At 41.0% G+C, this 27,900-nt stretch overlaps 1 long non-coding RNA gene across 1 annotated transcript; it reads left to right on the top strand.

Moving 5' to 3' along the window:
* The first annotated feature begins 5,394 nt into the window (after window positions 1–5,394).
* On the top strand, window positions 5,395–27,900 carry LOC127666611 (uncharacterized). Its single transcript, XR_007973685.1, has 4 exons — window positions 5,395–5,481; window positions 23,301–23,352; window positions 26,753–26,872; window positions 27,828–27,900. It is a non-coding gene; the product is annotated as an uncharacterized LOC127666611 (long non-coding RNA).

Raw genomic sequence — 27,900 nt, forward strand, 5'->3', positions numbered from 1 at the left:
GAAACTTCTTTTCTTTCCAAAAGAAATAAACCAGCAAAGACTGTGATGTGATGAAGGCATGGGGAGTGCTGTATGGACTGAGGGCATTTGAAGTGGTCTGAATAAAATAGTCCGAAGGTAGTGAGGAAACTTTAATGGTATGACTGGTCCATGGTACATAATATATTGCTATAACTAACCCTGCTAATTAGAAGCAAAGGACAGTCAATTTGTGTGTTTGAAAATGCACTTAGTGATTTTAGAGAGAAAAATTTCCATACTTGAACATTAATATGTACACTATTATTGATAAACTCTAAAACATTATAATCAAATCAACTGCCTGATAAATATGATGGTACATAAGCTATGACATTTATATACAGAAAAATAACTTCAACAAAGGAATATTCATTACTGATGCATTCTATATTTTGTGGATAAATCATGAACACATTTTGCTAAGTAAATGTAACCGAATAGGACTATATATTTTGTAGAAATGAGTTTTATGAAATCATTTTTTGTGAAATTTCCAGAATATGTAAATTTAACAGGGCAGAGTAAATGAGGTCCCATCAAACACTCTCTACTTCCTGAATGAAGACACTATTTGACAGCTGCCTCAAGATCCTGGCACTATGACCTTGCCTTCTGATGACACCATGCCATGATAACTGCCCTGTGACTGTAGTCTCCAGTCTTGGGAGGTTACATTCTGGGACGGGAAAGAGCTACAGGTCAGGGCAGTCTGGTCAGTTGAGGCTTCTTTGAGATATAACCTGGAAGGAATCTTTTTCTCTTTCTTTCCTTTTGCTTTTTATTTAAAGATTCATTTATGTACGTGGGTACACTGTTGCTGTTTTCAGACACCAGGCAAGGGCATTGGATCTCATTAAAGATGGCTATGAGCCACCATGTGGTTGCTGGGAAATGAATTCAGAGGAAGAGCAGTCAGTGCTCTTAACTGCTAACCCCTCTGTCCAGTTTTCAGGAATCTTTTTCTCTAGATAGTTCTTTTTAGGGGCTGGAGAGATGGCTCAGTGGTTAAGAGCACTGACTGCTCTTCCAGAGTCCTGAGTTCAACTCCCAGCAACCACATGGTGGCTCAGAAACATCTGTAAGGGGATCTGATGCCCTCTTCTGGTGTGTCTGAAGACAGTGTACAGTGTACTCATATACATAAAATAAATGTATTAGATAGTTCTATTTTAAAATATTGTTTTACTTATTGAGAGTCTCAAGTATCTTTTTATCAAAATGACCTATATCTTTGTATAATATATGGTATAACTTTTAAAATCTTTCCAAAGATGTTTTCACTGCATATATTGTTTCTGTGTTAAAATCCTTTAGCTATTTTATTTACAAAGCTTTTAAAATTCATTATTTGAGATTCTATAATCCATATAATATACCATGGTTCCCCCCTTTAACCCTGCTCACACACCCCATATAGTCCTTTCCCATCTTCATGTCTGTCCCTTTTTTTCATAATCAACTGAGTTCAACTAGTGTATGGGTATGGTGCCATCCTTTCCATCATAGACGACCTACAACTGGTCACACCACTGGAAGAAAACATCTAATTCTGTTTCATAGCATCCATAAACTGCCAATAAGTTATTCCATTGGGACTGGACCTTATGAGCACCTATCTGTCTACACTAGAATGTTGATGGCCTTAAGGTTATGAGGTCTTGTACAACTAACCACAGCTGCTGTTGAGTTTATGAGTTTAATGTCCATGTCATATCTAGAAAAGCTCACTTTACAGCTTTCTTCCTCGTTCTGTAGCTCTTATTTTCTTTCTGCCCACTCATCCATCTTTCCTAAGCCTCATAGGGTAAGGTTGATATAGATGTCTCATTCATGTGTCAGATTTAGGACTGAGCATTCAAGAGTTACTTATTGCGAACACTTTGACTAACTATGAATCCATACATTGACTTCTACAGAAGGAACTTCTTTGACCAAGACTGAGAGCTACAGTAATCTATGGGAATAAACATTAACATTCAGGTAGCAGGTTGACAACATGACTATAGAACAAAACATTAGTAATAGGGTGCTGCCCTGGTTGGCTTTTGAGGTCAGTTTGATACAGATCACAACTATTGAAGAGGAGAATCTCAATTGAGGAAATTGAAGGATCATATTGTAGAGATGTCAGTGGGATGTTGCCTGTGCCCTGGATTACTCACTGCCCAACTCTACCGGCCCTTAGGGCTTGGAGGTGACACGAAGAGATTCAATGACACACTCTTCAGGAGCAGGTGAGGGATGCTGCAGCAAGCTCTCTGAACACTGCTACAAGCCTTTTTAAATACACTCCACCCATGCCCTATTGGTCCCAAGAAAGCATCTCTTCGAAACAGCAGTTCCTGATTGGTTGGCATCGTCTGTACCAGCAATCCTTGGTCTCTCAGGCAGTCGTCAATTAGGCCCTCTTGCAGGAGATGCTTTTGCAGCCATGTGCCTCCTGGCATTTACATAAAGGTGGCTGGCCATACATGGGAGTTTTATCTGTGTGCATGTCTGTGCAACCGGGTGCATACTTTGTACAAAGCCTACGGAGGCCATAAGAGGGCAATAGATCTCCCTAAAACTGGAGTTAGAGACCATTGTGAGCTGCCATATGGGTGCTGGAAATGGGTCCGCTGGAAGAACATCCAGTGTTTGTAACCATCAAGCCCCCAAAGCTACAGTTTTTATTTTAGAACTGAGAAAGTTGGATAGGATTAGCAGTGCTGCATGGTGGAGGCTCTGTAAATAACATGATATTTTATGGAGATAATCATCCCACCCATCTTCTTAGCAGACCTTGTGGATCAGATTTCCAGTGGAGCTGTCTCCTGACTGGGTTACTGACAAGTCTGTTGGATTAGCTCTTAAAGGGGGAGACAGTAATATGTATTGTTCTAATCTTTGAGCAGATCAGAATGTCTGTAAGGGCAGGGAAGTGCAAAGGGAGAACTCAGATGAGGGGTTAAAAAATGTTTTCTCAAGCCCTGACTGCAGTGCTATCTCTTGTAGCAAGCTAAACAATATATAAGTAGTAGTAGCAAAATAATAACTGTCTATTCAAGAAAGGAACCCAGAGATTTGTGTGCCTATTATTAGTTTTGTAGGTCATTGCAGTGCCCATGGCTGTGCTTGCTGAGGTAGCTCAGCGGTGGGGTACTTTCCTACTATGGAAAAGGTGCTGCGCTAGATCCTTTACAAACATCCTAGACTATTGATGGAACTGCGGGCTTGGTGAATGCAAGCCTGTTATCCCAAATAGAGAAACTGGGCTCAATCCCTAGCATCCATCCCAATACATTTATATATTTGTTAATGGAACAATGAAACTTTTAACTAAGAGTTCATAAAATAAATTCTGTAGCACCTTGTACTGGCTGATTTTGTGTGTCAACTTGACACAGGCTGGAGTTATCACAGAGAAAGGAGCTTCAGTTGGGGAAGTGCCTCCATGAGATCCAGCTGTGGGGCATTTTCTCAATTAGTGATCAAGGGGGGAGGGCCCCTTGTGGGTGGTACCACCTCTGGGCTGGTATTCTTGGGTTCTATAAGAGAGCAGGCTAAGCAAGCCAGGGGAAGCAAGCCAGCAAGGAACATCCCTCCATGGCTTCTGTATCAGCTCCTGCTTCCTGACCTGCTTGAGTTCCAGTCCTGACTTCCTTTTATGATGAACAGCAATGCAGAACTGTAAGCTGAATAAACCCTTTCCTCCCCAATTTGCTTCTTGGTCATGATGTTTGTGCAGGAATAGAAACCTTGACTAAGACAAATTGGTACCAGCGTTAAGTGGGGTATTCCTGTGACAACCTATGTTTTGGGGAGGATTGTGGAAGGACTTTGGAACTTAGAGTTAGAAGAGCCATTAGGATGTTAAGAGCTCTGTGGAAGGTTCTGTAGGAGCTTGGAAGACAATGTTAAGAACAATGCAGAAGATGGAGGCCTGGCTTGTGAAATTTTAGAGGGAAGATTAAAGACTTTGAAAGGGGCCATGTTTTGATTGTGAAGATTCTGTGGTTTTGGTTATTTGGGACTGAAGAATCAGCTGTGATCAACAAGATGCCAGAACCACTAAATCGAACCTTTGTGTTACTGGGACTATTGATGCTGGTTGGCTGGAGCTAAGAAATTAGCGATGATTAAGAAGAAACCAGCATCACTGAGATGAAATCTTCTGGGAAGTGTTTTCTGAGAGCGCAGAGGCTGTGTTCCAGAGATAGCCACAGCACCCTGAGTAATGCTTGGGACTTTCAATCATGTGGTCAAGAAATGGAGGGAGTTGGTTACGAGTAAGGAGACTGGTCCTTTATTTTGTCTGGCAGGCTGAAATTAACCAAACCTTTATTCCCTGAGCATGCCACTTCCCATTATGCATCTGAATTTCTTCCTATGCCTGCTTAGTTATATCTGCTCTTTATACTAAAACCATTCAACCAACCATAATCTGCTTTCCTTTCCCCTTTAGAAAATGGCCTAGCATGGGGAGACCACTGAGGATGAAGTTTCTGAGTTTGATGAGTTTCTCCCTGAGCTCTCTGCTCGTCTCAGGGTGGATGCAGTTCAGCTGGCAAAGACCCAAGAGCATAAAGAAGTGGATGAAAATGAAGAAAGGTTTTAATTCATAGACGCGCAGTGAAGCCAAACAACTAAAGACTTTTGTGACCTATGACACGTTCAGATCATGGACAGACACCACAGGAGATGGCAGCTGCTGGGTTTTACCACACTGGGGTGAAACATGGGGTCCAGTGCTTTTGCTTTGGCTTAATCCTCTTTGGTACGAGCTTCAGAAAACTTCCCATAGAGAGCCACAGGAAATTGAATCCAGAATGTGAGTTCCTTCTGGGCAAAGATGTTGGTAACATTAGCAAGTATGACATCCGGGTGAAGAGTCCAGAGAGGACTGGCGGTTTTATGCCCATGGGACATCACCACATGTACTCTCAGCAGCTGGCTCTGTCGTTACAGGTAAGTGGATTCCAGTTGTGAGGTGCTTCTGTAAAATATAAAGTTTACGTTCCATTTTGTGGGCAATATTTTGTAAATGAACAGTCATTGATGAACTGTGTTGTATTAGACATAAGATGTATTACATTAAATTTCAAAGATAACAAATTTGCTTTCCCTTTAATATACATTTAGTGTAGCATTATTGGTTTGCTATATATCTGTATATAAGCATACACAGACATACAGCCAGATATTTGTCTGTGTAATGTAAAATGTTACTTTTCTTCAATTATAGACCTTAAATGTACCAGCAGTGGGCTGAGGGTGTGGCTGAGTGCTAGAGCACTTCTGTCACCCCTAAAAAAGACAGGCATGCTGGGGTTTGTCTTGTTCTGGTGCCATTGTCGGACAGTCAAAGCCTTTCGTGCATCTGCAGGTAAAAGGGACACTGCAGTGTTTCTCCTGTGGTGGATGCTTGGGAAACTGGGAAGGAGATGACACCTGGAAGGAGCATGCCAAGTGGTTCCCCAAGTAAGTGGATAAGCACTTTATTTTTTACAAAGCAAAATAAAACTAGAGACAAAAAAGAGCCACATTGTTGGAGTGTTCCCTTGACTTCTGATACTTCTCTTATCCAATATGGGTCACCCTTTAAGTTTTCAAGTAAGGAAAATGACAAGCGGGTATCACAGGCACTTTGATTTTTATCATCTATTTTAAAAGCAATTTTGCCTTTAATTTTTAATATATTTTTGGTTTGGTGTGTGTGTGTGTGCGCGCGCGCGCGCTGGTTTATCTAGCATATCTTCCTTATCTCTCCCAGGGATCAATGAGCTAGAATTCATAAATCATCTAGACTAACTGGTCAGTGAGCCCTAGGACCTGCCTGTCTCTGCTGCTCCAGGACTATTGTTAAAGCAGTGTGTGACCATACCCCAAGTTTAAGTAGATACTGGGATTCACACTCCAGATCCTCATGCTTGTGCTGAGGTACTTTATCTCTTAGACCATCTACTTATCATCCCAAATACTAAGATGCGTTGTCAAGCAGCAGTTGTGTGACTTAACCTAACTAATAAATGAGTTAGTCTGCCCAGGGCTGGAATGGTGCATAGATGAGAGAAAGCAAGAACGTTTAAAACATCACAAGTAGCATCACATCCTGTATAACATGCAGCAAATGAAAGTGCTTGCTGTGTGCAGTGTAATCCCAGAAATAGGAAGGAGGGCATTGGAGAATCAGGAGTTCAATGCCACCCTCTGCTAAAATGAGAGAGGACCAGGTTCATCCTAAGTTGCCCACATCCTAGTGCCACGTGAGAACAGAAGTTTTGTTCAGAGATTGAAGGATTTTGTTATTTATTGTCGGTCTCTTCTTAGAAAATTTATATTGTAAATATTTTAGTGATCTGTTTAGTACTGGTTTTATAATTACTTTATTTTTGTTTCTGCCAAATAAAATTTTATTTCTTTCACTTGTTTTCAAGCTTTCATTATGAAATGTTTCATAAAGGAGCAGTAATAGGCACTTTCCAGCACCTGGTCATGCCATAGACCATCTATGTCTTGCTAGTATTTTCCATGGAGTAATAATAAGCAGGTTGCTTCAAAGTGAATTCCAGGTGCCTCACAAAGAATTTGCTACTATTAGACCATATAAGACTTTAAAAACAAGTTGAACCACAGTACCATTATGTCTCCTAGGAGAAGATGGCATTAATAATGCCTAATGCCAAGTTTCTGAGTCAGCATTCAAATGCTCGTCTCCCTCCATCTTTTAATGTTTATAAAATACATTTTAGTGTGTATAGAGGGGTTGGAGTGTGTTTTATACACCAGGATGTGAGTAGAGATCAGAAAATGGTCTGTAGGAATGTGCCCCATGTTTCAACCTCATATCCTCAGTTTCAGTAGCAAGCACAGCCTACCCCCTTACCTGTCTAGTTTAGCCCACAATTATACATTTCATTTCCCTCAGATTTTCCTGTCAGTTATTTTTTAAAAAGAAGTTACTAAACATGTCCTGTATAATTTTCTATACATTACATTTAGCTGGATTTATTTATTTATTTATTTATTTATTTATTTATTTATTGTCAGTTCTTTTCTCTAATTTCAGTAAACTGGTATTTTGGTTGCAAGGGCTTTCATTTGATTTTAAAGACAAGGTCTCATTGTATACCCCAGGGTGGCTTCGACTTCACTATCTTCCTGCATCAACCTCTGACCTGCTAGGATTTGGGATGTGCATCGCTGTGCATAGGAGTTGTTTATTTTTTAATTAAAAAAAACATTTGTTGTTTATACTGTGTATAGGAAGGTTCATTGGTAGATTCAAGATCACACACAAACCTACTAGGCAAGTATTTACAAGACACCTTGCACCTAGGCAGCCATGCTCACAAAAATGAACGGCTATCTAAAATTACGTTGTACGGGGGATTTTTGGACAGAATTATTTTATTTAAATTTATTTGTGGAAATAGGACTCATTATCTGAGAAAAATTTTACATTTTACTCAATATTTTTAATATATTTTGTGTTAAGCTTCATAAGAAATGCTAAGAATCTAGAGAGAAAAAAATATAGCACATTACCTAACAAACATCACAGGCTATTGATGGAGCATATGAGTTATTAACTAAATATTAAGTAAAGAAAATCTTATGAAATTAACTTCCCAATATGTAAGAAAAGTCACATATATGGAACCTACACTGACTATTTTAACAGGCTGGGAGAGAGACCACACTAGTGTAGTTCTTTTGGACCCTGTATTTTCCCTGAATTCCCTTAAAATTTTCACTTCTTCCATGAAAACCCTTGTGTCTTTTGATTTTACTCATGAGTTGAAGCACCTACTGAATTTTTCTTGAGGGAAAGTTAGACTATCTATACATGCTCAGAAGTGCATTATCTTTAAGGCATACCAGCCTCATTCTTACAAAGGAACCTCAAATATCCACACCAATGGATACTCATATTTTTTGAAGTTATATTCAGAATACATTTTCATTCCATTTTGCAAAATACTTTTCAAAAATATCACAATGATTGTACTCATGTATGACAATATATGTTTTCCAAAAGGAAAATCATGTTTTAAATCAAATATAATGAAGGAAGATATGGATGTTTTTCATAGTTCTCTTATGCATCTAGTTTTCCACTAACCATTCTTTTTTTTTCTCTATATTCTTTGTTTACATTCCAAATGATTTTCCCTTTCTTGGTTCCCGCCTCCCCATAAGTCACATAAGCCCTTGTCTCTCTGCCTGTTCTCCAATCAACCCTCCCCTTCTTCTCTGTCCTGGTACTCCCCTATAATGTTGGATCAAGCCTTTGTAAGACCAGGGACCTCTCCTTCTTTCTTCTTGGGAATCATTTGGTATGCTAATTGTGTCTTGGGTATTCAGAGCTTCTGGGCTAATATCCACTTATCATAGACTGCATTCCATGTGTGTTCTTTTGTGATGGGGTTACCTTGCTTAGAATGATACATTCCACTTCCAACCTTTTGCCCAAGAACTTCATGAATTCATTGTTTTTAATTGCTGAGTAGTATTCCATTGTGTAAATTTACCACATTTTCTGTATCCATTCCTCCACTGAGGGACATCTGGGTTCTTTCCAGCTTCTGGCTATTACAAATAAAGCTGCTATGAACATAGTGGAGCATGTGTCCTTATTGCATGCTGGGGAATCCTCTGGGTATATGCCCAGGAGTGGTATAGCAGGGTCCTCTGGAAGTGTCATGCCCAGTTTTCTGAGGAACCGCCAGACTGATTTCCAGAGTGGTTGTACCAACTTGCATTCCCACCAGTAGTGGAGTAGTGTTCCTCTTTCTCCACATCCTTGCCAACACCTGCTGTCTCCTGAGTTTTTGATCTTAGCCATTCTGACTGGTGTGAGGTGAAATCTCAGGGTTGTTTTGATTTGTATTTCCCTAATGACTAATGTTGCTGAACAATTCTTAAGGTGCCTCTCAGCTATTCAAAGTTCTCCAGGTGAAAATTCTTTGTTTAGCTCTCTACCCCATTTTTTAATAGGGTTATCTGGCTCTCTGGAGTCTAACTTCTTGAGTTCTTTGTATATATTGGATATTAGCCCTCTGTTGGATGTAGGGTTGGTGAAGATCTTTTCCCAATTTGTTGTTTGTTCTTTTTACAGTGTCCTTTGCCTTACAGAAACTTTGTAATTTTATGAGATCCCATTTGTCAATTCTTGATCTTAGAGCATAAGCTATTGGTATTCTGTTCAGGAACTTTCCCCCTGTGTCTATGTCCCCAAGGGTCTTCCCCAGTTTCTTTTCTATTAGTTTCAGTGTGTCTGGCTTTATGTGGAGGTCATTGATCCAACAGTCAAAGAAAATGCAAAATGCAAAAAGCTTGTAACCCAAAATATCCAGTAAATCCAGGACACAATGAGAAGACCTAAAGATCATAGGTATAGATCCTATGTATAGATCATATATATGTATAGATCATAGGTATAGGTAGAGAGTGAAGATTTATAACTTCAAGGTCCAGCAAATATCTTCAACAAAATTATGGAAGAAAACTTTCATAACCTAAAGAGAGAGTTGCCCATGAATATACAAGAAGCCTACAGAACTCCAAGCAGACTGGACCAGAACAGAAATACTTCCCGTCACATAATAATCAAAACCCCAAATGTACTAAACAAAGAAAGAATATTAAGAGCAGTAAGAGAAAAAGGCCAAGTAACATATAAAGGATGACCTATCAGAATTACACCAGACTTCTCACCAGAGACCATGAAAGCTAGAAGATCGTGGGCAGATCTCATGCAGACTCTAAGAGAACACAAATGCCAGCCAATATTACTATACCCAGCAAAACTCTCAATCACCATAGATGGAGAACTAAGATATTCCATGATAAAACCAAACTTACACAATATCTTTCCAGAAACCCAGCCCTACAAAGGATAACAGGAGGAAAACCCCAATACAAGGAGGGAAACTACACCCTGGAAACAGCAAGATAGTAAGCTTCTTTCATCAAACCCAAAAGAAGACAATCACTCAAATATAAAAATAACATGAAAAATGACAGGAAGTAATAATCACTATTCCTTAATATCTCTTAACCATCAATGGACTCAATTCCTCAATAAAAAGATATAGACTAACAGACTGGATACGTAAACAGGACCCTACATTTTGCTGCTTACAGGAAACACACCTCAGTGTCAAAGACAAACACTACCTCAGAGTAAAAGGCTGGAAAACAATTTTACAAGCAAATGATCTTAGGAAAGAAGCTGGAATAGCCATTCTAATATCAGATAAAAATTGACTTTCAAGCAACCCAGTTCATAGTAGTGGCAGGCAGCTATGGAATACAACATTAAGTGTTAATTCTGGGGCGGCGGAGCGGCGGCAGCAGTGGCTGGTCCAGCTGAAGGGCCATCAGCGGTGGAACCAAGGCGACACAGGGTCCAGTTAGGCCCTGCGCCCACGACCACTGACCTTCGCTGACCAGCCGGGCGGCAAGCAGCTGCGGTTCTGCGGAGCCTTTCGCTGCAGGGAAGCCACTTCAGAACTCGGCTTCCCGCCAGTCAGGAGAGACTCACCTCCATCTTGATTTCGGACTCCAGAGACCGGACAGACTGAGGTACACAAACATAATCCCAGGCCAACACCGCAGGGATCTGAGCCCGATGGGCGTTGGCCTGCACCCAGGCCCTGGGCTGTTCGGGTGGCCATCGGGGTGCCAACCCAGCCAGGAGGTTTTTTTGCCCTGGCCGGTGCACGCGCCGCCATTTTGCCTACAGGACCCAGAGTGCTCGGGAGGGCAGAGACGGCTAACAAGCGTAGCCTGAGGCTAACAAAATGGGGGGCTAGGCCCCAAAAGGCACAGGACTGACCCCAAGAACTGGGCGGCTTGGTGGGCCATCTGTGTGTCAACCCGCCCAGGAGGTTGTTAGCACAACAGACTCTCCCGGTGCTTTGGGGGAGCACGGACGCGCACGCCGGCCATCCAGGTCACCTGGCGGACCCAATTAACAGTCATAGCCCTAGGGGAACTTTGCTCGGACCTTGGCCTCCCAGGCTTTTGCCTGGACTCAGGGCCTGGGCGACCAGGCTAACCTTGTGTGCGCCAGCCCGGTTGGGGAATCGGCTGCCCAGTGGAGTGAGCGGAACACAGGGGAGGTCACAGCAGCATACACCTTCGGCGCTCCCTGGGGGTGCACACCGGCTCCATCTGGTCCACAGACACAATCTGGGGCAAGGCCTCAGGCAGAAGCCCTCAGCTCAACTCTCTCCGCTTCAGATCAGCCTGGGCGGCTGCACCACATCTCCAGGTCCCTCAAGAGACTAGCGGGGGCTTCCGGGCGGCCAGCTGGGAGAAGTCGGTGTGCTCCAGTAAATCCTGCGGGCCCCAGCGGGAGCCTTCAGGTGCCTGCTTCCGGATCTGAATAGCCTGGACAGCAGCACCCTGTCTACAGGCAGTGCAGGGTGTAAGCTGTGCACCAGAGGCCAACGGGGAAGGGGCAGCTTGCACTGGTGAGTCCAGCACTGACAAGACCAAGTAACACCAGTGAGAGCTAGATGGCAAAAGGCAAACACAGGAACGTCACTAACAGAAATCAAGGCAATATGGCAACATCTGAACCCAATTCTCCTCTACCAGCATGTCCTGGATACCCCATCACACCAGTAAAACAAGATTTGGATTTAAAATCACTGGTCATGATGCTGGTACAGGAACACATGAAGGACATACTTAAAGAAATTCAGGAGAAAATGGATCAAAAGTTAGAAGCCCTTGCAAGGGAAACACAAAAATCATTGAAAGAAATCCAGGAGAATACAAAAGCCAACAAGGAGGAAATGCAAAAAACACTTAAAGAAATACAGGAGAACTTTGGTCAACAGGCTGAGGTCATGAAAGACGAAACACAAAAATCTCTTAAAGAAATACAGGAGAACTTTGGTCAACAGGCTGAGGTCATGAAAGAGAAAACACAAAAATCTCTTAAAGAATTACAGGAAAGCACAAACAAGCAAGTGAAGGAGCTAAGCAAAACCATCCAGGATCTAAAATCAGAAGTAGAAACAACTAAGAAAACTCAAAAGGAGACAACTTTGGAGATAGAAAGCCTTGGGAAGAAATCAGGGGACAGAGATGCAAATATCAACAACAGAATACAAGAAATAGAAGAAAGAATCTCAGATGCTGAAGATTCCATAGAAACCATGGACTCAACAGTTAAAGAAAATGCAAAATGCAAAAAGCTTGTAACCCAAAATATCCAGGAAATCCAGGACACAATGAGAAGACCAAACCTAAGGATTATAGGCATAGATGAGAGTGAAGATTTACAACTTAAAGGGCCAGCAAATATCTTCAATAAAATTATGGAAGAAAACTTCCCTAACCTAAAGAGAGAGATGCCCATGAATATACAAGAAGCCTACAGAACTCCAAACAGACTGGACCAGAACAGAAATACTTCCCGTCACATAATAATCAAAACACCAAATGTTCTAAACAAAGAAAGAATATTAAAGGCAGTAAGAGAAAAAGGCCAAGTAACATATAAAGGAAGACCTATCAGAATCACAGCAGACTTTTCACCTGAGACTATGAAGGCTAGAAGGTCCTGGGCAGATCTCATGCAGACTCTAAGAGAACACAAATGCCAACCAAAACTACTATATACAGCAAAACTCTCAGTTACCATAGATGGAGAAACTAAGATATTTCACGACAAAACCAAGTTTACCCAATATCTATCCACAAACCCAGCCCTAAAAAGGATAATAGGAGGACAACACCAATACAAGGAGGGAAACTTCACCCTGGAAAAAGCAAGATAGTAACCTTTCATCAAACCCAAAAGAAGTTAACCAATCAAATTTAAAAAAATAACGTCAAAAATGATAGGAAGTAACAATCACTATTCCTTAATATCTCTTAACATCAATGGACTCAATGCCCCAATAAAAAGACACAGACTAACTGACTGGATACGTAAACAGGACCCTACATTTTGCTGCTTACAGGAAACACACCTCAGGGTCAAAGACAAACACTACCTTAGAGTAAAAGGCTGGAAGACAATTTTACAAGCAAATGGTCTCAGGAAACAAGCTGGAGTAGCCATTTTAATATCAGATAAAATTGACTTTCAACCCAAAGTCATCAAAAGAGACTCTGAGGGACACTTCTTGCTGGTCAAAGGAAAAATACAACAAGAAGAACTCTCAATCCTGAACATCTATGCTCCAAATGCAAGGGCACCCTCTTTCATAAAAGAAACTTTATTAAAACTCAAAGCACACATTGCACCTAACACAATAATTGTGGGTGACTTCAACACTGCACTTTCCTCAATGGACCCATCAGGAAAACAGAAACTAAACAAGGACACAATGAAACTAATTGAAGCTTTGGACCAATTAGATTTAACAGATATATATAGAACATTCTATCCTAAAACAAAAGAATATACCTTTTTTTCAGCACCTCATGGTACCTTCTCTAAAATCGACCATATAATTGGTCACAAGACAGACCTCAACAAATATAAGAAGATTGAACTAATCCCATGCCTCCTATCTGATCACTATGGAGTAAAAGTGGTCTTCAATAGCAACAGAAACAATAGAAAACCCACATACACGTGGAAATTGAACAATACTCTACTCAATGATACCTTGGTCAAGGAAGAAATAAAGAAAGAAATTAAAGACTTTTTAGATCACAATGAAAATGAAAACACAACTTACCCAAATCTATGGGACACAATGAAAGCAGTGCTAAGAGGAAAACTCATAGCCCTGAGTGCCTCCAAAAAGAAAATGGAGAGAGCATACTTTACCAGATTAATGACACACCTGAAAGCCCTGGAAGAAAAAGAAGCTATTTCACCCAGGAGGAGTAGAAGGCAGGAAATCATCAAACTCAGGGCAGAAATCAATCAAGTAGAAACAAAGAGAACCATACAAAAAATCAACAAAACCAGGAGCTGGTTCTTTGAGAAAATCAACAAGATAGATAAACCCTTAGCCAGACTGACCAAAGGGCACAGAGGAAGTATCCAAATTAACAAACTTAGAAATGAAAAGGGAGACATAACAACGGAAACTGAGGAATTCCAAAAAATCATCAGATCCTACTACAAGAGCCTGTACTCAACACAACTGGAGAATCTGGAGGAAATGGACAATTTCCTTGACAGATACCAAATACCAAAATTAAATCAGGACCAACTAGACCATCTAAACAGTCCCATAAAGCCTAAAGAAATAGAAGGAGTCATAGGAAGTCTTCCAACCAAAAAAAGCACAGGACCAGATGGTTTCAGTGCAGAATTCTACCAGACCTTCAAAGAAGAGTTAACACCAATACTCTTCAAACTATTCCACAAAATAGAAACAGAAGGAACACTACCCAATTCCTTCTACGAAGCCACAATTACGCTGATACCAAAGCCACACAAAGATCCAACAAAGAAAGAGAACTTCAGACCAATTTCCCTTATGAACATCGATGCAAAAATACTCAATAAAATTCTTGCCAACCGAATCCAAGAACACATCAAAACGATCATCCACCATGATCAAGTAGGCTTTATCCCGGGAATGCAGGGTTGGTTCAATATACGGAAATCCATCAATACAATCCACTACATAAACAAACTCAAAGAACAAAACCACATGGTCATTTCATTGGATGCTGAAAAAGCATTTGACAAAATTCAGCATCCTTTCATGCTTAAAGTCTTGGAGAGAACAGGAATTCAAGGCCCATACCTAAACATAGTAAAGGAATATACAGCAAACCGGTAGCCAGCATCAAACTAAATGGAGAGAAACTTGAGGCAATCCCACTGAAATCAGGGACCAGACAAGGCTGCCCCCTTTCTCCTTATCTTTTCAATATTGTACTTGAGGTACTAGCTCGGGCAATTCGACAACATAAGGAGGTCAAAGGGATACAAATTGGAAAGGAGGAAGTCAAACTATCATTATTTGCAGACGACATGATAGTCTACCATAAAACTCCACTAGAGAGCTCCTACAGCTGATAACTTCAGCAAAGTGGCAGGTTATAAAATCAACTCAAGCAAATCAGTGGCCTTCCTATACTCAAAGGATAAGCAGGCTGAGAAAGAAATTAGGGAAATGACCCCCTTCACAATAGCCACAAACAGTATAAAGTATCTTGGGGTGACTCTTACCAAACATGTGAAACATCTGTATGACAAGAACTTCAAGACTCTGAAGAAGGAAATGGAAGAAGACCTCAAAAAATGGGAAAACCTCCCATGCTCATGGATCGGTAGAATCAATATAGTTAAAATGGCCATTTTGCCAAAAGCAATATACAGATTCAATGCAATACCCATCAAAATCCCAACTCAATTCTTCACAGAGTTAGAAAGAGCAATTATCAAATTCATCTGGAACAACAAAAAACCCAGGATAGCTAAAACTATTCTCAGCAACAAAAGAAAATCTGGGGGAATCAGTATCCCTGACCTCAAGCAATACTACAGAGCAATAGTGTTAAAAACTGCATGGTATTGGTACAGTGACAGGCAGGAGGATCAATGGAACAGGATTGAAGATCCAGAAATGAATCCACACACCTATGGCCACTTGATCCTCGACAAAGAGGCTGAAAACATCCAATGGAAAAAAGATAGCCTTTTCAACAAATGGTGCTGGTTCAACTGGAGGTCAGCATGCAGAAGAATGCGAATTGATTCATCCTTGTCTCCTTGTACTAAGCTCAAATCCAAATGGATCAAGGACCTCCACATAAAGCCAGACACTCTGCAGCTAATAGAAAAGAAACTGGGGAAGACCCTTGAGGACATCGGTACAGGGAGAAAGTTTCTGAACAGAACACCTATAGCGTATGCTCTAAGAGCAAGAATTGACAAATGGGACCTCATAAGGTTACAGAGTTTCTGTAAGGCAAAGGACACAGTCTAGAGGACAGATCGGCAACCAACAAACTGGGAAAAGATCTTCACCAATCCTACATCAGATAGAGGGATAATATCCAATATATATAAAGAACTCAAGAAGTTAGACTCCAGAAAACCGAACAACCCTATTAAAAAATGGGGTACAGAGTTAAACAAAGAATTCTTACCTGAAGAACTTCGGATGGCGGAGAAGCATCTTAAAAAATGCTCAACTTCATTAGTCATTAGGGAAATGCAAATCAAAACAACCCTAAGATTTCATCTTACACCAGTCAGAATGGCTAAGATTAAAAATTCAGGAGACAGCAGGTGTTGGAGAGGGTGTGGAGAAAGAGGAACACTCCTCCACTGCTGGTGGGGTTGCAAATTGGTACAACCACTCTGGAAATCAGTCTGGCGGTTCCTCCGAAAACTGGGCACCTCACTTCCAGAAGATCCTGCTATACCACTCCTGGGCATATACCCAGAGGATTCCCAACCATGTAATAAGGATACATGCTCTACTATGTTCATAGCAGTCCTATTTATAATTGCCAGATGCTGGAAAGAACCCAGGTATCCCTCAACAGAAGAGTGGATGCAAAAAATGTGGTATATCTACACAATGGAGTACTATTCAGCCATTAGAAACAATGAATTCATGAAATTCTTAGGCAAATGGATGGAGCTGGAGAACATCATACTAAGTGAGGTAACCCAGACTCAAAAGGTGAATCATGGTATGCACTCACTAATAAGTGGTTATTAACCTAGAAAACTGGAATACCCAAACCATAACCCACACATCAAATGAGATACAAGAAGAAAGGAGGAGTGGTCCCTGGTTCTGGAAAGACTCAGTGAAACAGTATTCGGCAAAACCAGAACGGGGAACTGGGAAGGGGTGGGAGGGAGGACAGGGGAAGAGAAGGGGGCTTACGGGACTTTCGGGGAGTGGGGGGGACTAGAAAAGGGGAAATCATTTGAAATGTAAATAAATTATATCGAATAAAAAAATTAAAAAAAAATTGACTTTTAACCTAAAGTCATCAAAAGAGTCATGGAAGGACACTTCTTACCTGTAAAGGAAAAAATCCACCAAGAAGAAATCTCCATTCTGAACATCTATGCTCCAAATGCAAGGGCACCCTCATTCATAAAAATAAACTTTACTAAAGCTCAAAGTATACATTGCACCTAACACAATAATTGTGGGTGACTTCAACACTCCTCTCTCCTCAATGGACCTATCAGGAATACAGAAACAGGGACACAGTGAAACTAATTGAAGCTTTGGACCAATTGGATTTAACAGATATATATAGAACATTTCACCCTAAAGCAAAAGAATATATCTTTTTCTCAGCACCTCATGGTACCTTCTCCAAAATAGACCATATAATTGGTCACAAGACAGACCTCAACAAATATAAGAAGATCGAACTAATCCCATGCCTCCTATCAGATCACTATGGATTAAGAGTGGTCTTCTATAGCATCAAAAACAACAGAAAGCTCACTTACACATGGAGGCTGAAGAATACTCTATTCAATGATATCTTGGCCAAAGAAGAAATAAAGAAAGAAATCAAAGACCTTTTAGAATTTAATGAAAATGAAGGCACAACATACTCAAATCTATGGGACACAATGAAAACAGTGCTAAGAGGAAAACTCATAGCCCTGAGTGCATTTAAAAAGAAAGTGGCAAGAGCATACACTAGCAGCTTAATGGCAAACCTGAAAGCCCTGGAACAAAAAGAAGCTAATTCACCCAGGAGGAGTAGAAGACAGGAAATCATCAAACTCAGGGCTGAAATCAATCAAGTAGAAACAAAGAAAACCATACAAAGAATCAACAAAACTAGGAGCTGGTTCGTTGAGAAAATCAACAAGATAGATAAACCCTTAGCCAGACTAACCAAAGGGCACAGTATCCAAATTAACAAAGTTAGAAATGAAAAGGGACATGTAACAACAGATTCTGAGGAAATTCAAAAAATCATCACATCCTCTACAAAAGCCTATATGCAGCACAACTGGAAAATCTGGAGGAAATGGACAATTTCCTAGACAGATACAAAATACAAAAATTAAATCAGGATCAAATAGATCATCTAAACAGTCCCATAACCTGTAAAGAAATAGAAGGCATCACAGAAAGTCTTCAAACCAAAAAAGCACAGTACCGGATGGTTTTAGTGCAGAATTCTATCAGACCTTCAAAGAAGACCTAACACTAATACTCTTCAAATTATTCCACAAAATAGAAACAAAAGGAACATGACCCAACTCGTTCTACAAAGCCACGATTAACTCCGATACCAAAACCATACAAAGATCCAACAAAGAAGGAGAATTTCAGGCCAGTTTCCCTTATGAATATTGATGCAAAAATACTCAATAAAAATCTTGCTCATCAAATCCAAGAGCACATCAAAATGATCATTCACCTTGATCAAGTAGGCTACATCCCAGGAATGTAGTGATGGTTCAATATATGGAAATCCATCGATGTAATCTACTACATAAACAAACTCAAAGAAAAAAACCCATATGGTCATTTCATTAGATGCTAAAAAAGCATTTGACAAAATTCAGCATCCTTTCGTGCTAAAAGTCTTGGAAAGAACAGAATTTCAAGGCCCATACCTACACATAGTAAAAGCAATATACAGCAAACCAGTAGCCAACATCAAACTAAATGGAGAGAAACTTGAAGCAATCCCACTAAAATCAGGGACTAGACAAGGCTGCCCCCCTCTCCATATCTTTTCCATATAGTACTTGAAGTTCTAGCTAGAGCAATTAGACAACATAAGGAGATCAAAGGAATACAAATTGGAAAGGAAGAAGTCAAATTATCACTATTCGCAGATGATATGATAGCATACTTAAATGACCCAAAAAAACTCCAGCAGTGAATGATAAACAACTTCAGTAAAGTGGCCAGATATAAAATCAACTCAAGCAAATCTGTAGCCTTCCTATACTCAAAAGATAAACAGGCTGAGAAAGAAATTAGGGAAGTGACACCCTTCACAATAGCCACAAACAAAGTATCTTGGTATGACTCTAACCAAACAAGTGATGGAATTATGTTTAAATGGAAGCATATTTACAGTCTGTGTAGGGTGAGAAGTCTTAAATATTCTTAAACTGCATAGTAATCTGTTAGAAAATGTGCAGAAAAAGTTATGAGATGACATAAATAGAAGATCTTGGACTTGGGTTTGCTGAGCAGTGAGCTGGTGAGAAAATTTCTCATCTTACTTTCTTCACTTACATTATTTGGAAAAGAAGTTTAAAAGAAAGTAAGAGAAGAGGAGGTTAGAATGGAAGAGGGGATGAAGAGAAAAGAGAAATAAGTGAAGACTGTAGTAGAGGGAGAAATGTTTCCTGACAAGGAATGAGATGGTTGTCGGAAGAGTGTGGCCATGATTGCCAATTCACAGACTGCCACTACAGCTCTTTGGGAGTGGCAGGCTACCCTGCAGGCGCATCTGCTCCACTTCAGCCTCACACAGAGCCCCTGCTGCTGCTCCTGGGCTCCTAAAACAGCTCTGGCCCAGCTTGTGTCTGCTTGTCCTCAGGGCTCTGCATGTTGTAGTGTCTCTGGCTGTACTCTGGACAATTACTAGCTACACTGTTGACAAGGAAACCTGTCATCAGCCTTTAGTGGAGCCACACATCTACCTCCAGTGGCCCTTCTTCTCTGACACAGAACACAGGGAGCATGACTCACACAGGAGAGGATACAGTTCAGTGACGGGCCACACAGCTGGAAGGAGTGTGGTCTGCTCACACAGGAAGAGCAGGTGCATGAGTTTTAAACACTGCCTGGTCACTTTTTTTTTATGAAATACTGAGAAAATGTTGGATATTCTCTTATACTTTTAAAAACTGAATCATCAATGTAAGCTTGTTTTGATATAATTTTATGTTTTGAAACATGGACTTGCTATGCATCCCAGACTGGCATCAAACTCACAATCCTTTCCCTGATTTCCAAGTGCTGGGATTGCAATTGGCATCAGCATCCCTAGCAATTGCGTTAGTTTTAAAAGTGCCATTTTGTTGCTGTAGTTGATGAATCCAGTCTACTCCCCCAGCAGCAGTAGTATGAGTTCCTCACTCCCTACCACCCCAATATTGTGGATTGTCAAATGAAAGACACACACACACACACACACACACACACACACACACACACACACACACACAGTCTTATATTTTACATGCTCTAAGCAGGTCAATGTCAGGGCCACTTGCAAACCTCCATGTAGCTAACACACTCTCCCCTCCAATATTCCTGAATTATTTCTTACTAAAACCTATATTCCATCCTGGTTGCCCCACCTTGCTGGCCTCCTGGGCCATGGTCTCTGACTCTTAGATGTTGGCTGTCTCTGTGCTGCACTTCTCGGGCCCGGTCCTTCTGATTCTCTGGCATGGTAGTACTGCTCCTTCTGCGGTCCCCTTTCCTTCGAATCCTAAAGTCCCGCCTCTGGCTTCCTGCCCAACCATTAGCTGCTGGCAACTTTATTCACCAATCAGAACCAGCTAGAGACAGGGGCCCTCAGCGTCTCATATGTGGGATTCTCATACAATGTGGGAACCTAATAACATAACACAAGCATTACACTAAATTCACAACATGATTGAAGAAAGTAATGTTCAGGTGGGAATGATGACCCATGCCTGAAATCTCAGGTGGGTCAAGGTGGATGCAAGAGGATAAGAAATTGAAGGTTTTTATTTTTGCTATTTAAGGGTGAGCCTGAGCCATATAGAATCCTATCTCCAATGGAGAAAAAAAAAGCGTTTGAATGTTTTTAAAGCATGTTGATTTATTATATTTAAAAAGGATTGATAACCCAATTTACCATAGGCTACCGCATGTGCTACGTCCTACATGAGTTACATTCAGGCATAGCCCAGTGCATGGAGAGAGGTGAAAAATATAGCCAGGACCCTGGATGCCACAGACACTGAGTGGAAACCCTTGATAATATTTGAGTCATGTGATGGAGTTCATCTTCTTATGAGAATCTAAGAGGAGAAGGCTGGTCTCATCTCCATTGAAAAAAGAGTTCTCAGTCTCTTCCCACAGCATCAGAAGGAAACGTTAATGTCAGTTACAAGAGTATTATTTAATCTTAAAAGTAGCTTCATGGACTGGAGAGATGACTCAGCAGTTAAGAGCACTGACTGCTCTTCCTGAGGTCCTCAGTACAATTCCCAGCAACTACATGGTGACTTACAACCATGTGTAATGAGATCCAACATCCTCTTCTAGTGTGTCTGAAGACAGCTACAGTATACTTTTATACATAAAATAAATAAAATCTTTTTTAATAAGTAGACTTGTTTTAATGGAAATGAATACTTTTCAAGATGATATTCAATATACTTTATAAAAAATAAAAACCAATAGATTTAATATGTTACTTAAAGTTATCATGACGATTTTTTTAATAGGTGAATTATGCTACAACTAATTTTCACATTGATTCATTTTCTGTCTTTGATCTGATCTCTGGTACTGGATTACTTACCCTTCCTCCCAACCACCCCAGCCCACCCAGGGCTGAATCAACAAGGCAAAACATCCCCCTTCTGACTAGCCTATACCAATCTCTTTGATTGCTTGTTTTGCACTTCTGGTTTAAGGAAAGTGACAGCAGAGAGCCTGAGACTAGGCTTACACTACTCCTGAGCCTGATGTAGGAAGATTGCTTTAGCCCAGGAGTTTACTGTTAGCTGGGCGACACAGGGACACCTCATTTTAAAATAAAAACAAAAGTAATCTGAAGATTCAATTTTAAATAGCTGCATATGCTGGCACTAATATAAATAAATTATTCTATCACTTTAATTCTCATGAGTAAGGTGAGATCTTAAATTTTTAATATCACAATTTTGATCATGTTTTCCCCTCCTCCATCTCCTCCCAGATCCTCCCCACTTCCTACTCAGCCAAGGTCATGTTCTTTCTCTCTCTGTTTCAACCTCCTACCAACAAACACACCTGGAAATCAAAACAATCAAAAACAGGAAAGAAAGAAAGAAAGAAAGAAAGAAAGAAAGAAAGAAAGAAAGAAAGAAAGAATACCTACAAAAATAATGTGAAGTTTGTTTTGTGTTGGCCAACTATGCCTGAGTGTGGTGCCTGCACTGGAGTGCATTGTTATACCCAATGACATGCCACTGGAGAATCTGATCTTCCCTTTATCAATAGGTATCTGTTGCAAATAGTTCCTGGTTAGGGGCGGGGCTTTGTGTCCACTCTCACTTTCAGGGCTCCATCTGGTTTGAACATGCTCAGGTCTTGTGCATACTGTTGGGGTAAGATTTTTTTTTTAAATTTTTTGACAGTTTTAGTGATATATATATATACAGTCCAGTAATTCAATAGGTTTCATCAAATGCTCATTGGAATGTAGAACATCTCTATTTATATGGATATATTTTAATTATATTTTTAAATATAGATGTGAATTTCTTCAAAGTAAGAAATCCTCAGAGGAAATTGCTCAGTATATTCAAAACATACGAGGGATTTGTTCATGTAACGGTAATTTACACCAATCAAATTTTTACAATAGTGTATGTTCTTTGCCTAATATATGAATTGTCAGAGTGAGGGCTTTGTTTGTTTTGTTTTCTGATGGATTCTGTGTCTTTCGCCCTTTCTCTTCTCCATCATCTTGTCTGCAGAGAGGAAAACAGAAATCCTGTTGTCTTGCTAAGCTGGAACCACTTAGATTTGGTTTTCCAGCCTGGCTGTGGGTGGCTTCTGCCTCCTTTTCCCTCTGACCCAGGCCACGCCCCTAGCATCCTTCTGCTGCCTCCACCTGGAAGCCAGACTCAGTCCTCTGTGGCACCTGGCAGAGGCAGGGCAGGCAGGATGCCTCCTGCAGCTAGGCCTTTAGACTCAAACTAGTGAGGACAACCTAGAGGTGGGCAGTGGGAAACACAGCCCAAACTGAAGCCAAAGGAGGCTGTATTGACTGACTTAAGAGCAGCCTCTGCAGGCAGCATGGCTAAAAGTCTGGGTGCAGCTCTCTCAGAGGGAGAGCTGCTCAACTGGAGGAGAGCTCCTTTCCTGGGTCTCAGTTCCTCATGTGTCAAATACACCTGTGTTCTGCTGTTGGGTTGGGTGTCTGGTAAGAGCAGCTCTGAGAAAGTGTCTATTTCACTGATGTTTGGAACTGCATAAAAAAAAAAAACCTAAATCAATAAAAATCAAACCAAAATTAAAGGACTGCTTTGCCCAAATTCTGCTGTTCTAAGGATACTTGGCTTCAGTGGGGGAACTTCTTCAGCTTCAGGTTACAGATTGATTATATTTCATAAGGTAATCAGTCGGTAACCAAATCCAAATTTCTTTCTTTAGGGAGAATATTTTGTGAATTCCTGGGTCAGAAGAGAACTACCTGTGGTGTCAGGTAAAACCTCAGACACTTTCCAAACACTTTGCTTGTTTCTCTCTTTACTGTCTTTTCTCTCTCTCTCTCTCTCTCTCTCTCTCTCTCTCTCTCTCTCTCTCTCTCTCTTTCTCTCTCTTTCTCTCTCTTTCTCTCTCTCTCTCTCTTTTCCCCCCTGTGGTGTGTGTGTGTATGCTACATGTATTCAGGTACTTTGGGAAGCCAGACAAGGTCATCAGGTCCCTTGGAGGTGGAGTTACAGGCATGTGAACTGTCTGATGTGGATGCTGGGAACTGAACTCTGGACCTCTGGAAGAGCAGTCTGTGCTTCTTAGCATTGAGCCATTTTTTTTCTAGCTCTCATCAAGGTTCTTTAAAATGTATCCTCACAAATGATTTCCCTATTGTGGATGCCTTTGTTTTGTTTTTGTTGTTACTTTATGAGCAGGAGAGATGGTTCAATGGGTAATGCACTTTCTGCTTTTGTAAAGGACTCAGATCCCAGCAATCTCTGGCAACTCACAACACTGCAAGTCCATGTTTAAAGGATTCAGTGTCTTCCTCTGACCTCCATGGCCACTGTACACTTGTGGTGCAGCCAAACATGTAGACAAAAATAAAGGAATTTTAAAAAGTAAATTAAAAAAAACACACTCATTTACTTATTATTATATGTGTATGTCCATGGGTCCCATGTGCGAATGTGTGGAAGACAGAGGACAACTTATAGGACTTGGTTCTCTCCTTCCCCTCTGAGGGAATTAGTTTAAAGGTTATTAGGTTTGGTGGCAAGCTTCTGTACCATGGTGCTGTTCATTAAGTGGCTCAGTCTTTAGTATAGGTAAGTAGAACTATGTAGTGTTGGTGCTATAATGGATGCTCCCCGTGAAACAACTGCCTCAACTTTCTTAGTGCTAGGATTTCAGGCATAGACTTCCTCACTTGACACTAACCTCATGTAACCTGTACTGGCCTCTAACCCAATATTCTAGACCAACCTGGTCATAAGCATCTTCTTTCAAGAGCAGTGATTTCAGGAGTAAGCAACCCTACTCAGTCAGCCATCCAATTATTATTTAAATGTTTTGGAAGCAATTTTTAGGGTCTTTTCTATCCCAGACTGGCTTCAAACTCAAATGAACCTTGAACTTTTGGTCCTCCTGCTGAGTGCTGAGACAGAGCTTCTCAGGTGCTGCGGGTGGAACCTCAGTCTTCATGGATGCTAGGAGAGCATGCTAGTAACTGAGCTACATCTACAGACCTAAAGGTATTCTTAAATGGCTTCGTGTACAGTTAAGAAATTCAGGAATATTTACAATACAATGAGGTGACAGGTCTGAGGATATTACTTGCTTGCTTATAATGGGCAGGGTCCTCTGGGTCCATCCATCCCAGCATCAATTAAAAACCAAAACCTTAATGTTAGTATTTATATTAGTAGAGCATCTATCCAGCAACCAGGACAGGCTCTGAGCTCAGGACCAGCAGAGATCAGGAACATGAGGACAATGGAAAGCAGACAGGATGAAAGCAATCATAGGTAAGAATTCTATGGTCGACTGAGTAGGATTGCTTACCCCATGCCTGAAATCCCAGCACTAAGAAAGCTGAGGCAGAAATATTACAAGTTGAACAATAGATAGCTTAGCTTAGCTTGCTATATAGCAAATCATTTGCCACCTCCAATCAACATGGGACGGAAAGAATGTCTCATGTTAAGAGAATTTGTTGTTCATGCAGAGGACTGAAGTTCATTTCAAAGTGTCTACACAGGAGCAGTTTATAACAATCTATAACCCCATCTCCAGGGGAATCTGACTTCCTCTCAGACCCTCTGGGGCCCTAGGCACACATATGGTATACATACATACTTGATCACATGAACACACAGAAACACACTCACACACACCACGGCAACCTTCGTGCTGGAACCACCATTTTCCAGTAACTTGCTAAAACAGCAAACACAAAGGGACAAAGGATAAGCAGCTAGTTACTGTTTTTTGGAAACAGAGCTGTTTCTGTGACTATACATGCAAGTTTCCACAAGAAGGGTGATATTGTAGACATAAGGAATGGACTGTTCATTCAGGATGCTCATGATGTTACCATAGCAATAATGGCAGAGTCTACAATGTTACTGAGCATTCTCTTGCCATTATTAAACAATCATGTTAAGGGCAATTCCTGGGCAGTCTTACAGAGTGCATTGAGCATATTAGGACCTCTAAGGGTCAGGGAGGGGCATCGAGTACAATGCTTTCCTTGCAAACAGAAGGGTTTGAATTCTGTCTACAGAACCCATGTGACATAAGCCAGGTGTCATTGTTGTACATTTGTGATCCAAGGCTGGGGAGACAGAGACATGAATCGTGGGGTTCCACAACCTAGCCTGGGAAGTGAGACACCCACCCTTAGTAACCAGGGAGAATCAGTGAAGGGTGTCCTCTGACTTCCACAGGCATGAGTCCATAAATGCACATGTTCCTTCATACACACGAACACACAGAGAAATGTATGTTCTGAGACAGCTTCCTGAGATAGGTGAAGAGATCAGGTCATGAAGGAAGCCAAAGAAAGACTGGAGTGCCAGCCTGCTCCAACCAGAGAGCACCCTGTGAGCACTAAGGAAAGCTGTAGAGCCTGTTCCCTATGACCTCATGGCTTAGGAGAAGGCAAACCAAATGTAAAAGAAATGTCACTAGACTGTAAAAATGTTTTTGTTGTTAATTACAATGTAGTTTTCTCTATGCCAAAGAAATACTAAAAGAAGAGGAAAACAATCCTGATCTAGGGTTAAGTGTGAGTACAAGCAAGTTTTAAACTTGAGAAACTTGTGAGACTAAGGTAGGGACAATGTAATTCCCAAGTCCTCACAGCATGGGAAATGCAGGAGCCAGTGTCCAGAGGCCAGGAGGAGGTAGAAAGTCTAATGAAGCCCCTACCCTCACCCCTACCACAGTTCCTCAATATGGTCTTCTCAAAGAGCAAGGCATCAAAATGATTGTTTTGAAGCAGCCACAGGGAAAATGACCTCAGTCTGGAAACCTGAATCTCCTCTCGATTTTGTTGTATCCTGATGGTATATGGTTAAGGGACAGTCTGAAGTTACATTTTAGCAACGTGATTACACACAAAATGAATAGAATGAATTCATGGAGTAACCCATTCTTTGCTACTCTTTTCCTGTAGTTCTGACAGAGTCACTCTTGAAATTTTACTCCTTCCTGCTCTTCTAACCATCTGCAGTTATTTTGATGTAAGCACAGGTTATCAGATCATTCCACCTACTTGATTGCATACAGGCACACACACACACACACACACACACACACACACACACGAGCAAATGCACAACTAACTTATATTTTAAACTTTAAGATCAAAGTCTACTGGTCTCACCTGCATCCTTTTTCCCAAGCTTACTGCAATGACAGTGTCTTTGCTAATGAAGAACTAAGGATGGACACATTTAAGGACTGGCCCCACAAATCACCTGTGGCTATTGAAGCTCTGGTCAAAGCAGGTCTTTTCTACACAGGTGAGTCAGGTCTTTTTCTTTATGTTTGTGTGTGTTTGTTTGCCTGTGTGTAAGCATGTGTGCCAAATGTCTGCACGTAAGTATGTGTGCCACATGCTTGCATGCTGCCCTCAGACATACAATTGGCTGTGAGTCCTCACGTTGGTGCTGGAACCAAACCTGTCTCCTTTGCAAGAGCAATCACTGCTCTCATGTCGAGCATCTCCTTAGAGTCAGTATTTAGTGCGGACCACATATTCAAATTCTCTTTCATCTTTCTTTAGTCGTCATCATTTGTCACAAATCTTTATGGGGCTCATAAGACCTTCAGTTTCCCATAGTTCCCGCAGTGTTCAGCCTCTGAACCTGGGGATTCTGCAGCCACTTTATCTAACAGACATATTCCACTGGTGCAGATGATCTTCTTACCACATGGTCTTAGTGCTTTATCTCCTGTTGCCAGCCTTCCTCAAGTCTCATGGATGATATACTTCTACTTCTAGTTAAATATAGCTGTCAATGATGTGAGGAGAGTCAAGTGAGTCTTCACAACCTAGCTTGCAGATTGACTCCTAAATTTGTCCTTTTGCCCCACCTCAGCTACGAGTATGTTCTTTTTGATTTACTCAGTAGGCAATTGCTTGTTGGTTGCCGGTGTCTGTGAATGTCCAGTATGACGTTAGTGTCTAGGACAGACAGAATGTCTGCTCTCATGGAGCTCCTATTCCAGATTCTCATGCAAATCATTTAGGATGATGGGTTTATCAAATTGTCTGGTGCATAGGAATATTCAGTGACTATAGCTGACCACCCCAGTGAAGGACCAAGACTCCTGTGTGAATTGTTACCTTCTGCATGACTTGGCCACAGTATCCAACTGGAGATGAAAGTAGGATTATACTAGATGATCTAGAGTTGTCTTCCTTGGAGTTGGCATCTGTGTGTGCAGTTGAGCTGACCCTGTTCCTTTTTCTAGGCAAAAAGGACATTGTCCGGTGTTTTTCCTGTGGAGATGTTTGGAGAAGTGGGAGGAAGGTGAGGACACAATA

Source organism: Apodemus sylvaticus, chromosome 16 (genome assembly GCF_947179515.1).
Source record: "Apodemus sylvaticus chromosome 16, mApoSyl1.1, whole genome shotgun sequence".
Classification (NCBI taxonomy): Eukaryota; Metazoa; Chordata; class Mammalia; order Rodentia; family Muridae; genus Apodemus; species Apodemus sylvaticus.